The 14,606-nt window shown below is 44.2% G+C and overlaps 1 non-coding gene across 1 annotated transcript; it reads right to left on the reverse strand.

The window, feature by feature from the left end:
- Positions 1–9,521: 9,521 nt before the first annotated feature.
- On the reverse strand, positions 9,522–9,628 carry LOC138986530 (U6 spliceosomal RNA). Its single transcript, XR_011463345.1, has one exon. It is a non-coding gene; the product is annotated as a U6 spliceosomal RNA (small nuclear RNA).
- Between the last annotated feature and the right edge of the window lie 4,978 nt (positions 9,629–14,606).

Raw genomic sequence — 14,606 nt, forward strand, 5'->3', positions numbered from 1 at the left:
ATGCTTCCTAACACATTCCATCACTTGGGAGTGACGACGGTATGGATACAGTGAATATAGAATGAGGTTGGAAATACTTGTTTGCTCTACAGAGCGTCTTCCTTCCGTTGCGTTTGGTCTGTTTCTACCTGGACACCTTGGGTGCCGCCTCTTCTCTGGGGCCAGAGCTGTCATTTTCTGTCACAGTCTCTCTCTCACCTCCTTTCCGTCCAGTACTTGCCTGTGCAAGAAGCTGTTGGAGGACGGCTTCAGTAGGGCGACCCTGTGCTGGAAAATGGCATAAACGTGCAAGATGGGTCACCCAGCCATTGCTGGGCGGATAGCAAGAGAGGCCCTAGGAAGAGGCTAAAAGACCAGAAGCATCGGCGACTCTTGCTATAAAAACGTCTCAAGAGGCCGTGAAATTAATCCCCTCTGAGCCCAATGGAAAGAGAGGAAGAGTGAAATCAGTTGCTATCATTTCATGGGGACTCCGAGGACCTCCGGCACCAGGGTCCTTTATGTCAGCAGAGAAAAGAATTCAGTGACGGCAAAACGGTAGATGAGATGTGGTTTATTAGAAAAGGATGCTTCTGTGGCTTACAAGCAGGCAGGCAAGAAATGCTGCACCCTGAGAACTCACCTGGCTACAAGTTTTATAATCAAAGAAAAGCGGGGAGGGGGAGAAGACCACCTTTTCCCTCATTCTTGAGTAGATGTCATGCCTCCCTCATCAGCTCCTCCTCCAGCTTGAGCAGGGGAGTTTTCTTGTCCCTGCATGGTCAAGCTGCTGCTGCTGCTACTAAGTCACTTCAGTCGTGTCTGACTCTGTGTGACCCCATAGACAGCAGCCCACCAGGCTCCCCATCCCTGGGATTCTCCAGGCAAGAACACTGGAGTGGGTTGCCATTTCCTTCTCCAATGCATGAAAGTGAAAAGTGAAAGTAAAGTCGCTCTGTCGTGTCCGACCCTCAGCGACCCCATTGACCGCAGCCTTCTAGGCTCCTCCGTCCATGGGATTCTCCAGGCAGGAGGACCGGAGTGGGATGCCATTGCCTTCTCCGATGGTCAAGCTAGGTCCACAAATTTTTGCTTTTTAGGTGTTCAGAGAGCATGTCCTAGGGACCATTAACTTACTGAGTGCCCTGGACAAGATGTGGATCTCATGCCACCACGGTTTTATTGTTTGGGGGCAGGTCCCGTGCTCTGTCATGGGCTTTTGTTCCTAAGCAAGCCCGCTTGGTTTTGTGGTGAAGCAAACCTGTTTTGTTGAGTTATCATTAACTCACAGTTCAGTTCAGTCACTCAGTCGTGTTCCACTCTTTGAGACCCCATGGACTGCAGCATGCCGGGCCTCCCTGTCCATCACCATCTCCCGGAGCGTGCTCAAACTCATGTCCACTGAGCCGGTGATGCCATCCAACCATCTCATCTGTCGTCCCTTCTCCTCCCGCCTTCAATCTTTCCCAGCATTGTGGTCTTTTCCAGTGAGTCAGTTCTTTGCATCAAGTGGCCAGAGTATTGGAGTTTCAGCTTCAACATCTGTCCTTCCACTGAAAATTCAGGACTGATTTCCTTTAGGATGGACTGGTTGGATCTCCTTGCAGTCCAAGGGACTCTCAAGAGTCTTCTCCAACACCACAGTTCAAAGGCATCAATTCTTCGGCGCTCAGCTTTGTTTATAAGTCACAGGGCCTCCCGTTTTTTTGCTTTTTTAAGCTTATAGGCCATTAGTGGGATTAACTATTGAATTACCTATTTTGTCCCTTCATTCTGTCCCTGTCAAGATGGTTCAACCCTTCAGGTTACCACACTCCAATCCTTCCCCACTACACTCTAAATCACACAGCATCCTAGCCACTGTGGGATTTGAAAATGGTCCCATGGCATCGGTTTGTGTGGAGGTGCAAAGTGCAAGACACAGAGGGTGTGGCTCACTTAAAGGGTGGTGTGAGTTGTAAGGGAATTGCTCAGGGATCTAAGAGAAAATCTGCCTCTTCCAGCAATGCTTAAAAATGAAGTTATGGGACTTCCCTGGCAGTCCTGTGGCTAAGACTTTGCCTTCCACTGCATGGGGTGTGGGTTTAATCCCTGGTCTCATGTGGGACCTCACGTCCCACATGCTTTGAGGCCAAAACATCAAAACATAAAATAGAAGCAGTATGGTAACAAATTGAATACAAACTTTTAAAATGGTCTGCTGCTGCTGCTGCTAAGTCGCTTCAGTCATGTCCGACTCTGTGTGACCCTGTAGACGGCAGCCCACCAGGCTCCCTTGTCCCTGGGATTCTGCAGGCAAAAACACTGGAGTGGGTTGCCATTTCCTTCTCCATTTTTAAAATGGTCTACATTAACATAAATCTAAAAAGAGAAAGATTTTAAAAACAGGGAGCTCATATTCTTTGCTCACTACCCAACTTCTGCTATTATTAAAAATTCAGATTATGAATTTTCCATGTTTTTTTTTTTTTCAGAAATCCAAGATAGTCAATAATGCAGGAAAGGGGCCGAAATCCATGGGAGTTAATGGCTATATTTTCACGAAACTTTATAATTAAATGTACCGGTTTTATGTCAGTGGATTCTATACTATGCACTGTTTATTTGCCATTGATTTATAAGCATTTTTTGTTTAACGATAAAATTAAATGGCTGTTGTCACATAAATGGATTCAAGGCAGGTCTTTCCCTTACCCACATCCCATGATTTTGGTTGTCTAGAATTCAACTTCGATTTTTGGCCGCCAGTCGCATACTTAGAATTTCAGATATTGCAAGCTTCCTCTGCAAAGTCACGCCTTTCCAGGTTTCTTCTCTAGTCCCCTCTGCTCTTCTTCATTTATTGAAATTCCAGTTATATGCATACACACACACAGAAGTTTAGTTGCTTTACAATGTTGATTCTATCTACTGTACAACAAAATGAACCAGCCGTACGTGTATACATATCCCCTCTGTTTTGGATTTCCTTCTTGCTTAGATCACCCCAAAGCCTTGAGTAGACTTCCTGGTGCTATCCAGGAGGTTCTCATTAGTCATCTATTTTATACATAATGGTGTATACACGGGGTGTCCCTGGAGGCTCAGCTAGTAAAGAATCCACCTGCCCGTGGAGGAGATGTGTGTTTGATCTGTGGGTAGCGTTACCGCTAAATCAGATGGTAAAGAATCTGCATGGAATACAGGAGACCCAGGTTCGATCCCTGGGCTGGGAAGAGCCCCTGGAGAAGGGGATGGCAAGTATTCTCGCCTGGGAAATCCCTTGGGCAGAGGAGCCTGGTGGGCTACAATCCATGGGATCAGAAAGAGTCAGACAAGACCTAGCGACTAAACAACAACAGCCATGTGTATATATGTCGATTCCAGTCTCCCAGTCCCTCCTACCCCTCAGATTCCAGCTACATTTTAAGTCTCAGAGCCATTCATTACTGGGCCATTCTTGGTTACTGCGATTCCTCTCCTGTGTGCTAACAGAGTTCCTATTCTTTGGAACTTATTCTGCTTTATGACTTTTCATAAGTCTGTTTTCCATTTATACTGTAAGGCCTTAAGATCTTATAGTGGGCTCCATATCTTAACTATTAATTTTTTAATCTTCCTAGTACCCAGTAAAATGTATCCTGTTGATTAAATTATAATAGTATCCAACCACATGGAACATGGCTGCTTGGGAGGCATAGAATAAAAATGAAATCTAGATAAATGAATACAATGACTAATAAATAAATTAATACATTTATTTATTCATCCATTTTTTGCCCTTTTACACTTGCCTCTATATTTGCAAATGATAACATGATTATGCATTTTTAGCAGTGGGATTATAGTACACATTTTTTTCCATTGAAAAATGGCATTTAATTAACAGTTAAAAGAAGATATATCATTCATGGAGTCTAAGAATTGAAATAATGCTCATTGCTGAGACCAGAAAAAGCATTCATATAAAAGTTAAATATTAATCACTGGAGGACATTGGTAGAAAACAATCTGTATCATAATTCCAGACACTTGTAATTAAATCCCATTTTTTAAATGCACAAGGAAAGTGGAATACAGAGAGAATGGCAACTGTTGGGTGATACACTATTCATCACCATAAACTACTTAAGTCTAAGATTCATGTCCCCCTACAGATATAACTCACTGGAAGATACATGACTGAGATTAAAATTCCATCTTTCCCTTGCCTCCCCAAAATGAAGAAGAAATCAAACTCAATTGCACCTTGGACATTTAATAACAAATAGCAATAGCAAATATTTATTTTATCCAGACACTCATTCGTCTGGGAAAATGAGTATGAACACCGATAAAGAATGATGTGAATTATGGAAACAAAGGCAAATGAGACCGCAGAGAGACAGATCGTTTGACGTGATTTATGCCTGCTTGCTATTCCAATAAGGTAGACAGCTACTTGGGCTTCCCTAGTGGCTCAGACAGTAAAGAATCTCCCTGTAATGAAGGAGACCCAGGTTCGTTCCCTGGGTCGGGAAGACCCCCTGGAGAAGGGATAGGCTACCCACTCCAGTATTCTTGGGCTTCCTCTGTGGCTCAGCTGGTAAAGAATCCACCCGCAATTTGGGAGACCTGGGTCTGATCCCTGAGTCGGGAAGATCCTCTGGAGAAGGGGAAAGGCTACCCACTCCAGTATTCTGGCCTGGAGAATTCCATGGACGGTATAGTCTATGGGGTTGCAAAGAGTCCGACACGACTGAGCGAGTTGCACTTCACTTCATGACCTTGCAGCCTTGGTATCGCTCCCACGGTTATGTTATATGACAAAGCAAAAGGGGCTCTGTGGATGCGACTAAGGTTACTGATCACCTGGCCCTTGTATTTCAGTTTGGCTGTTCTAGAGCTTTGTGTCCTGCGGGATCTTTAGTTGCGGCATGTGAACTCTTGTTCCGGCTTACAGGATCTAGTTGCCCTGACCAGGGATTGAACCCGGGACCCCCTTGCATCAGGACCATGGCGTCTTAACCACTGGGTCACCAGGGAATCTGTCATCTGACCTTAAGTAGGGCGATTGTCGTGGTTTATCAAGGTGGGCCCAGTGGAATCTCAGGAGCACTTAGAAGCAGACAAGAAGGGGAGATGTGATGGAAACAGATGCCACGGGGAGCTGAAGTGTGAGAAGGACGTGTGGTGCTGTTGCTCATGTGGTGATGGATCAGGCAACGTGGTGAAGATGCACATCAGTCTCTAGAAACTCAGAGCAACTCCACAGTACAGCCAGCAGGGAAACCAAGAGCTCAGTCCTACAACCACAAGGAACTGAATTCTGCCAACCACCACAATGAAGCCAGAAGCCGTTCTTTCTCAGAGTCTCTGCATAAAAGCCCGGGTCGGCCAATACCCTTGTAGCCCCGTGATGAAGTGCACAGGTGAGTAAAATATTGAGTGAGAAGCAGGGGACATGTGATTTCCATGGAGCAAGTAGAAGATGAAAAGAAATTTAAAGAACTCTTCAGGGGGAAAAAGCAGGCCAAGACTCCAAAGATGCTGAGTCTGAATCCACAGGAGGAAAGAAAAGAGTACAGAAGGCAGAGGTGAACAGAAGCAAGGGGGAATGCTGGGGAGGGCCAACTGGATTGGAGGATTAGTGAGTTCAGGGTGACTTTTTTATTTTGCTATGTATCTGTCTGCACTGGCTCTTTGTTGAGGCAGGCAGGATCTTCCATCAAGTCATACGAACTCTTGGTTGTAGTATGAGGGGTCTCCCTTGGGCCTCCTGCATTGGGAGCTTGGAGTCGTGGTCACTGGACCACCAGGGAAGTCCCTACGGTGAGTTTTGAGATGCATTTTGTCAGAGCTTTAGAGAGAGGCTCTAAAGGACCAGGGGTTAAGTAGGGAGGAGGTGGTGACGATAGGCAGGCGTTGAAAGCGTGTTCTTCTTCCCACGGGGATGATGTAAGAAGCGGGGTTGAGCTGGACAAACACATGATAAAGAAACTTTTTCAATTCTTTCTGAATAAGGGAGAAGCTTCTGTCTGAATGTCGACAACAGGAATTGATGGGAAGAGGCAGGGCAGGAGGCGCGGGTGGAATCTGGCCACTTGCCTGTCATTCAGTCTGGTCTCGTGTGTTCTTTCACTGAGGCATCCAGATGCTCTCTAGGCTGACTTCAAGTCCATTCTTGTAGTCTTGAATAACTGTCCTCACGCAGTTAAGTACTGTCTGTGTCTCCTTTGCTTTCTGAGTCTTCAGATCAAGAGTTGGCTCTTCCCAGTGGGTGGCCAAAGTACTGGAGCTTCAGCTTCAGCATCAGTCCCTACAATGAATATGCAGGGTTGACGTCCTTTAGGGCCACTTGAGTGCTGACTGTTAATAGTTGTCAGACAGTTAATACACTTTTTTAATATTGGGGAATGCGTATTATGGAACTAACAGATATCTTCTGTATTCTTTTGCCATCAAGAAAGAAGACAGCATTAGGAACACAGACTTTTATCGATTCCACCAAGTATACTAAGTAATTTCAAGAAATGGGTTTACCTCTTGAAAGCGAGTGCGTTGCCAATAGAGGCAGGAAGTTATCCTTTGGCCGTAGCTCTTGAAAAGCTGTGAGACGAAATGGAAAGCTTCTGAAATAGGGCAGTAAAACTGATAAGAACTAAAGAAAGTTGATGAGTCACTTCAGGTTTGCATTAGATCAGATCAGATCAGATCAGTCACTCAGTCATGTTCGACTCTTTGTGACCCCATGAATCACAGCACGCCAGGCCTCCCTGTCCATCACCAACTCCCGGAGTTCACTCAGATTCACGTCCATCGAGTCAGTGATGCCATCCAGCCATCTCATCCTCTGTCGTCCCCTTCTCCTCTTGCCCCCAATCCCTCCCAGCATCAGAGTCTTTTCCAATGAGTCAGCTCTTTGCATGAGGTGATCAAAGTACTGGAGTTTCAGCTTTAGCATCATTCCTTCCAAAGAAATCCCAGGGCTGATCTCCTTCAGAATGGACTGGTTGGAGCTCCTTGCAGTCCAAGGGACTCTCAAGAGTCTTCTCCAACACCACAGTTCAAAAGCATCAATTCTTTGGCGCTCAGCTTTCTTCACAGTCCAACTCTCACATCCATACACGACCACAGGAAAAACCATAGCCTTGACTAGACGGACCTTTGTTGACAAAGTAATGTCTCTGCTTTTGAATATGCTATCTAGGTTGGTCATAACTTTCCTTCCAAGGAGTAAGTGTCTTTTAATTTCATGGCTGCAGTCACCATCTGTAGTGATTTTGGAGCCCAGAAAAATAAAGTCTGACACTGTTTCCACTGTTTCCCCATCTGTTTCCCATGAAGTGGTGGGACCAGATGCCATGATCTTCCTTTTCTGAATGTTGAGCTTTAAGCCAACTTTTTCACTCTCCACTTTCACCTTCATCAAGAGGCTTTTTAGTTCCTCTTCACTTTCTGCCATAAGGGTGGTGTCATCTGCATATCTGAGGTGATTGATATTTCTCCCAGCAATCTTGATTCCAGCTTGTGTTTCTTCCAGTCCAGCGTTTCTCATGATGTACTCTGCATATAAGTTAAATAAACAGGGTGACAATATACAGCCGTCCGAACTCCTTTTCCTATTTGGAACCAGTCTGTTGTTCCATGTCCAGTTCTAACTGTTGCTTCCTGACCTGCATAGCCTATCACAAAGATCATTTTTAATCTTATGAAAGGTATTTTACAGTAGGCTTGGTCACTGACTGTATATACTCCAAAATACACATAAAAGAATTTTTTTGTGTGTGGGAATGTCAATCAGTGAACATAGATACTAAGGAATGCATGCAATTAAGAAAAAAAAGTGAATGAAAGACATCACCATATTGACTGAAAAGAGACTGGGAATTTGAGATACATTTCAAAAGATGCCCAGTCTTTGAAACAATAATGCTTCAAGAAAGCTGCAGTGAAAAATACTTGTAAGCATTCCTCTCCTGGCCTGATCATACACATGGTTTCAGCTTTTGCAAAACCAGAGATCCCAGAAACCATAATACAGGAATGCACGTAACTTTAGGAGTTTTCACTGGACCGAGTCATTCGGGGACGTTGGTCCGGTCACACAACCGTGCTGTCAACTCAGTCGTTACTGAGAGATTCAGAACCGAAAGTACGTTGGAAAACACGCCTCGGTGATGAGCGCGTATCATCAATCCTTTCAAGCTAGCTGTGTCGTTTCTGTTTGCAGAACAGAATGACTCCTCGTTATTTCTCTCTTACTGTTAATTTTTCTTGGAGTGTAGTTGTGTTATTTTCTGCTGCGCAGCCGAGTGAGTCACCGTCCATACCCATACATCCCGTGTTTTTGTTTTTGTGTTGCATTTCCTTCCCGTTTAAGTCAGCACAGAGTGTGTATCTGCTCAGCGAGAGTGTCCTGTGCCACACAGCCGGTCCTCATTAGTTATCCAGAGTGTGTATGTGTCAACCGCCATCTCCCAATGCCTCCCACCCGCTCTTCCCCCTCTTGGTGTCCACGTGTGTGTTCCCCACCTCCCTGTCTCTGTTTCTGCATAGCACATAGGATCATCAGAACAATTTTTCTAGTTTCCATGTATATGCATTAATATACGATACTTGTTTTTCTTTCTGACCGACTTCACTCTGTATGACAGTCTCTAGGGTCCATCTTGAGTCAAATGATGCTCTATATTAAAAAAAAAATTAGAAATTAACATGAAATCCACCCACATACCAGTATGTCCTTTAGTCTGCAAGCTCAGGAAGGTATGTTTCCTTCAACCATTCCTTAGTAGCAACAACTAAAGCAGGTAAAACAACTTTTCCTCTCCTTCCGCATATTTTAATTTTTGTTTTTGGTTAATGTCTCCATAAGCATCTACTGCATAACCCTAGGCATATGCCCTTTGACACACTGAAAAACCTGTTTGTGAAAGAGAAGTGAAAAAGTAAAAGTCTCTCAGTCGTGTCCACATCTTTGCAACTCCATTCTCCAGGCCAGTATACTCGAGTGGGTAGCCTTTCCCTTCTCCATGGGATCTTCCCAACCCAGGGATTGAACCCAGGTCTCTCCATTGCAGGCAGATTCTTTACCAGCTGAGCCACAAGGGAAGCCCTTGATATATGGAAAAAATCTCTCTAATAAACCTATAAACTAACACCTCTTTAGGGATTTGCGCTACAAAGTGTCAACTTGTAGTACATGAACCCTGCACCCCACCTTGGACCCTCAACATCAAAAAACCACAGCAGAAGATGCTGACCTTTTGCACCAAAGGATTATAAATACCAGCAGGATTAACCGGGCGATCTTAATTTGCATGATCTGCTCACCGTGTCACGATCCATCCAGAGTGAGTGCGTTTTGCACGTGAACACATGCATCTCAAAATGCTAATGTTTCGAGTATGGTAAAAGCAAACCTTGCCTGACATCTTTCGCTACTTTGCTTCTTTTGAGATATATATTTGTTTTCAGTAACAATGCTGAGATCCGATGGTGTAAAAAAAAAAAATTATGCAGTTGCTATTATAATTTGAAAACCTTTTGGGGGAAAATGTTTCATGCTGTAACTTTTTTTTTTTTAAATATAACATTTCAGGAATTTCCATACCATGCTTGCCCAGGGGCCATGCTAATCTGCTTTGTATTGTTCCAATTTTAGTATATGTGCTGCTGAACCAACCACCATGCTGTACTTTTGAGAGTATTACATGACGTTTAAGCGAGATGGTCAAAGCACGGTTTATCCTCTGACAACAGATCCTATAATCTGTGTCCAACTGAGTTCCATCTTCTCCTGAAGAGATCTTGTCCATGCCTTTAATCCCGCAAGCGTTATATTGGTTCAGTCACCACAGTACCCAATCTCAACACAACTGGGCAGGAAAAAACATCCCCGTTGGGATGTAACTTTCTGCATGAAACAAATCACGCTGTGTCCACTAAGAAAAGGAGATAGAGATGGGAAATTGAAAGAAACTGACACGGCAACACACTCCTAGATTTTTGTCTCTCTCTCATCTCACCTTCCTGGCAGTGATCACAAAATGTGATGTTCTTAAATACGAGTCAGTGCAGTTTCTCAAGAAGGAGATGGAAAGTGGGATTCATTATTCTCGGCTTTCTCCCACTGTCTCCCTTATAAAGTCGTCGCTGTCACTCCAGAGCTTTCCTGAAACGCAGGATCTGATACATTTAATTAATGAAGATGATTCATTTCCACCCTTCCCTAAATATTGCTAATGCAGGATGGTGGAGGTCATTGCCAAGATTGAGCCATGGCCATTTTGCACAGTTCAGCATCTCTTTGTATAAGTGAATTATATTAATTCAGAGGTGAATGATCCTTTGTTGTTGTTGCTATTGTTTTAAACAATTTATTTAATTGGAGAATAATTACAATATTGTGATGATTTTTTTTGTCACGCATCAACATGCATCGGCCACAGGGATACCTGTGTTCCCTCCATCCTGAACCCCCCTCCCACCTCCCTCCCTACGCCATCCCTCTAGGTTGTCCCAGAGCACCAGCTTTGGGTACCCCACTTTGCGCATCAAACTTGCCCTGGTCATCTATTTTGCTATATGGTAATATACGTGTTCAAAGATAGTCTCTCAAATCATCCCAACCCTTGCCCTGAAGTAAGGGATTACAGGGTCAGTTCAGTTCAGTTCAGTCACTCAGTCGTGTCCGACGCTTTGTGACCCCATGAGTCACAGCACGCCAGGCCTCCCTGTCCATCACCATCTCCCGGAGTTCACTCAAACTCACGTCCATCGAGTCGGTGATGCCATCCAGCCATCTCATCTTCTGTCATCCCCTTCTCCTCCTGCCTGCAATCCCTCCCAGCATCAGGGGTCCTCATGTTTTATTTTTGCCATTGTGGTACAGGCATGCTGAATTCTCACTCCCCCCAAGTGTTGGTGTTCACTTGCTCAGTCATGTCCGAGTCTTTGGGATTCCAGGGACTGCCGCCCACCAGGCTTCCCTGTCCTTCACTATCTCTCTGAGTCTGCTCAAACTCATGTCTGTTGATGATGCCATCCAACCATCTCATCCTCTGTCGCCCTCTTTTCCTTTTGCCTTCTGTCTTTCCCAGCATCAAGGTAGGCGTATAAATATTCCTGCATGTGGCTTCTCCTCTACTTTTGGAGGGAGAAGTCCGTGCCTTTGGAGGTAGATTTGCCCAGGTGACTAGTTCAGACTTCTCGTGATGGAACACAAGGGAGAGGGGATAGACAGGCACCCCTTCTGGGCTGAGCTCATCACTTCTGCCTGCCTCTTTAGTCGTCCTGCTGCTACTGAGCCTCATTTGGGGACAGACGCATCGTAAGATCGCAGAGCCTCCATCAGTCAGGTCTGTGAGTCACAAGGATGAGCTGAACCTGTCTGCAGCCACACTGGGGAGGGAGAATGAGGAAGAAGTAAGCGTTTTGCACCAGTTAGATTTTAAGATTTTTTTTAATGTGACCCATTTTAGAAGTCTTTATTAATTTTGTTACAATATTTCTTCTGTGGGTTCTTTTTTTTTAATTCTTTGGGTGCAAGGTACGTGAAATCTTAGTCCCGCAACCAGGGATCGAGCTCATACTCCTTGCACTGGAAGGCAAAGTCTTAACCACTGGATCACCAGAGAAGTCCCTACACGTGTAAGATGTCAGAGTGGTTAGACGCTGCCCTGTGACCTAGCTTACTGGGACTGCAGTATCCTTGGGGGGAATTGTGAAGGAAGGGAACACTCTCTAATGCTTTCTGTGGACGATAAGTTTAAGGTCAGCATGTAGTTGCATTGAACTTGCAGGGCGTAAGTGGACATTCCAAAATCTCTGGCTGCTCTCAGAGGTTACCACCCACTAGAAATCCGATTTGGGGAACTTCCCTCGCGGTCCAGTGGTTGGGACTTTGTCTTCAGTGGAGGAGGTGCCAGTTCGATCCCTGGTCAGAGAGCTAAGGTCACACATGCCTCACACACCAGAAACATAAAAAGAGATGCAATGTTGTAACAAATTCAATAAAGACTTTAAAAACAGTCCATATATTTTTTTAAAGATTAAAAAAAAATTAATCTTTAAAATTTTAATCTTTAAAAAAAATAAATTCTGTTTTAAAGCATCTTTTCTTGGGAGGTTATCAAAGCTCTTGACATTGTGAGTTCTTAAGTAGTTGAGTCCTTTCTTGTTTAATATATGACCACAATGGGTTTCATCATATCACATACCCTGAGATCTCCGGGAATGGTACACAGTTCCTGGTTATGTCTGAGCAAGAAGGAACTATAGTTAAAAGCATCTTGAAGAAACTTACCTGGTGGTCCAATAGTTAAGTCTTCACCTTCCAATGTATGGGCACATGTTTGATCCCCAGTCAGCGAGCTAAGATCCAACAGGCTTGCATGGTGAAGCCAAAAATAAAAAAAAGGAAAGAAAAAAATCTTGAGCATTTATAAACACTCCCAATATCACTAGATTAAAAAATAAATGGCACTCGGAGCTGACTCTCCAAAGTCAATACACAGAAATGTCATCTCTTTTGGAGTGAAGCTATGTTGACATGTTGAATTCCGTTATTAAACACAGCTGTCATTTCAGTACACACAGTTGAGGACTCAGGTAAAATTAGCATCGTGACCAAAAGGGGAAAATGAAGACAGGCTTGATGGAAAGATGAAAGAGTTGATCTCAGTAGAAAAATAGAAGAAAATATGAATTTATGCAGAGAATATCCTCCAAACGGTGTCTTTTTTCCCCCAAGGGAGAAAAAAAAAAAAGCTTTCAGCTAGTATATTTATAGGTACAATTATAAATGTAGTCTAATCCTCTTTTGAATTTTAAGGAGTCCAGTAGACAAAAATCTGACAACTAACACAATAGAAATAAGCCCAAGCTGCATAGTTTGGGGCAGATAAAACGTTTTCCCACAAAACATCCAGTAACAAACAGCATACACTTTGAACTAATTTTTGCTACTATTTTAAAGCAAGCTGTAGATCTCACTGTCAACTGTTTTTCTTACATTCCTGTTTTGTGATAACAATGTCTATTGACAGCATTTGTTTCACAGCATGGCATTGTCCCCATCTCATTTTAAAATAATAGTCATTTTAAAAAGATAAAGGAAAAAAAAGTATAAAATCAGCTAGCATTGTGTCACCTGGACAAAGAAACTGGCTTTCTTTTTCAAGAAATCTCTTTTGACATAAAGAGAACTATTTCTTTGAACAGAAATACAGGTTGAAAAAGCGTGAATTATTTGTGTCAAACTCAGGAAAAAAGTTTAGCTGACTCAAAGGTTTTGTTGATGTAAATTAAATGATTGCATCACCTTGGAGAGAGAGACAGTTTAATGATCCCTTAAAGAATGCTAGTTCTGCATAGTTCTGCAAAGAATGGGCTTCCCTGGTGGCTCACAGGGTAAAGCATCTGCCTGCAATGTGGGAGACCCGGGTTCAATCCCCAGCTCGGGAAGATCCCCCTGGAGAAGGAAATGGCAACCCACTCAAGTATTCTTGCCTGGAGAATCCCATGGACAGAGCAGCCTGGGAAGCTACAGTCCACGGAGTCGCAAAGAGTCGGACACGACTGAGCAACTTCACTTCACAAGAATGCTAAGATGATGACATAAGATGCAATTTGTGTTTTCTGTCATTCCCCTTCATTTCATGACCCAGTGTCTGTGCCTTGAGTGCTGGTTTAATCACTCAGTCGTGTCTGACTCTTTGCGACCCCATGGACTGTAGCCTGCCAGGCTTCTGTCTGTCCAAGGGATTCTCCAGGCAAGAAGACTGGAATGGATTGCCATTCCATCCTCCAGGGGATCTTCCCGACCCAGGGATCAAACCCAGGTCTCCTGCATTTCAGGCCTATTCTTTACCAGTTGAGGCACATGGACAGTCCATAAACAGCTCAGAGGCCCTCAAAAGCCATGTCTTCATGTCATGGAATCTGCTTTTCTGGTCTTTATTCTTTCCTACGTTCCCTCAGAATCCTGTTTCAATGAGGATGATGAGAGGGTGGGGTTAGAAACAACTTTCCTGATGAATGTTCTGCCGATTCCAGAACACAGTAGGACTTCTCCCAGATGGGATTCCCCAGTCTTTGGAACTCTTGAGTGTTTAACGGGGGCACTGACTTGTGACAAGGAACTTGGTCCCAACTTGACGTCTGATGAGTGATGCCCCGGTCCCCGTTGCTGGGAAGTAGACCTTGGGGATGGAGGAGGCAGCAAAAATGATCCAAAGAGATTTCTTCCTTGAATTTTAAAAAAATATTGATTTATTTGGCCTTGCCAGGTCTTATATGCAGCACATAGGATCGTTGAGCATGGCAGCGTGTAAACTCTTGAGTTGTGGCATATGGACTCTAGTTCCCTTTGTGTGCATGCTAAGTCGCTTGAGTTGTGTCTGACTCTTTGTGACCCTGTGGACTCTAGCCCGAGAGGCTCCTCTGTCCAGTGGGACTTGCCAGGCAAGAATACTGGAGTGGGTTGCTGCTTCCTTCTCCAGGGGATCTTCCCAACCCAGGGTTCGAACCCCTGGGTCTTACCGTCTCCTGCCTTGGCAGACAGGTTCTTCACCACTAGCATCACCCGGCTGGGGATCAAACCGGGCCCCCTGGTCATTTGTAGCTCTGTGTCTTAGGGAAGTCCTCTCTTCCTTGTTTTTACT

Source organism: Bos mutus, chromosome X (genome assembly GCF_027580195.1).
Source record: "Bos mutus isolate GX-2022 chromosome X, NWIPB_WYAK_1.1, whole genome shotgun sequence".
NCBI classification, from domain to species: Eukaryota; Metazoa; Chordata; class Mammalia; order Artiodactyla; family Bovidae; genus Bos; species Bos mutus.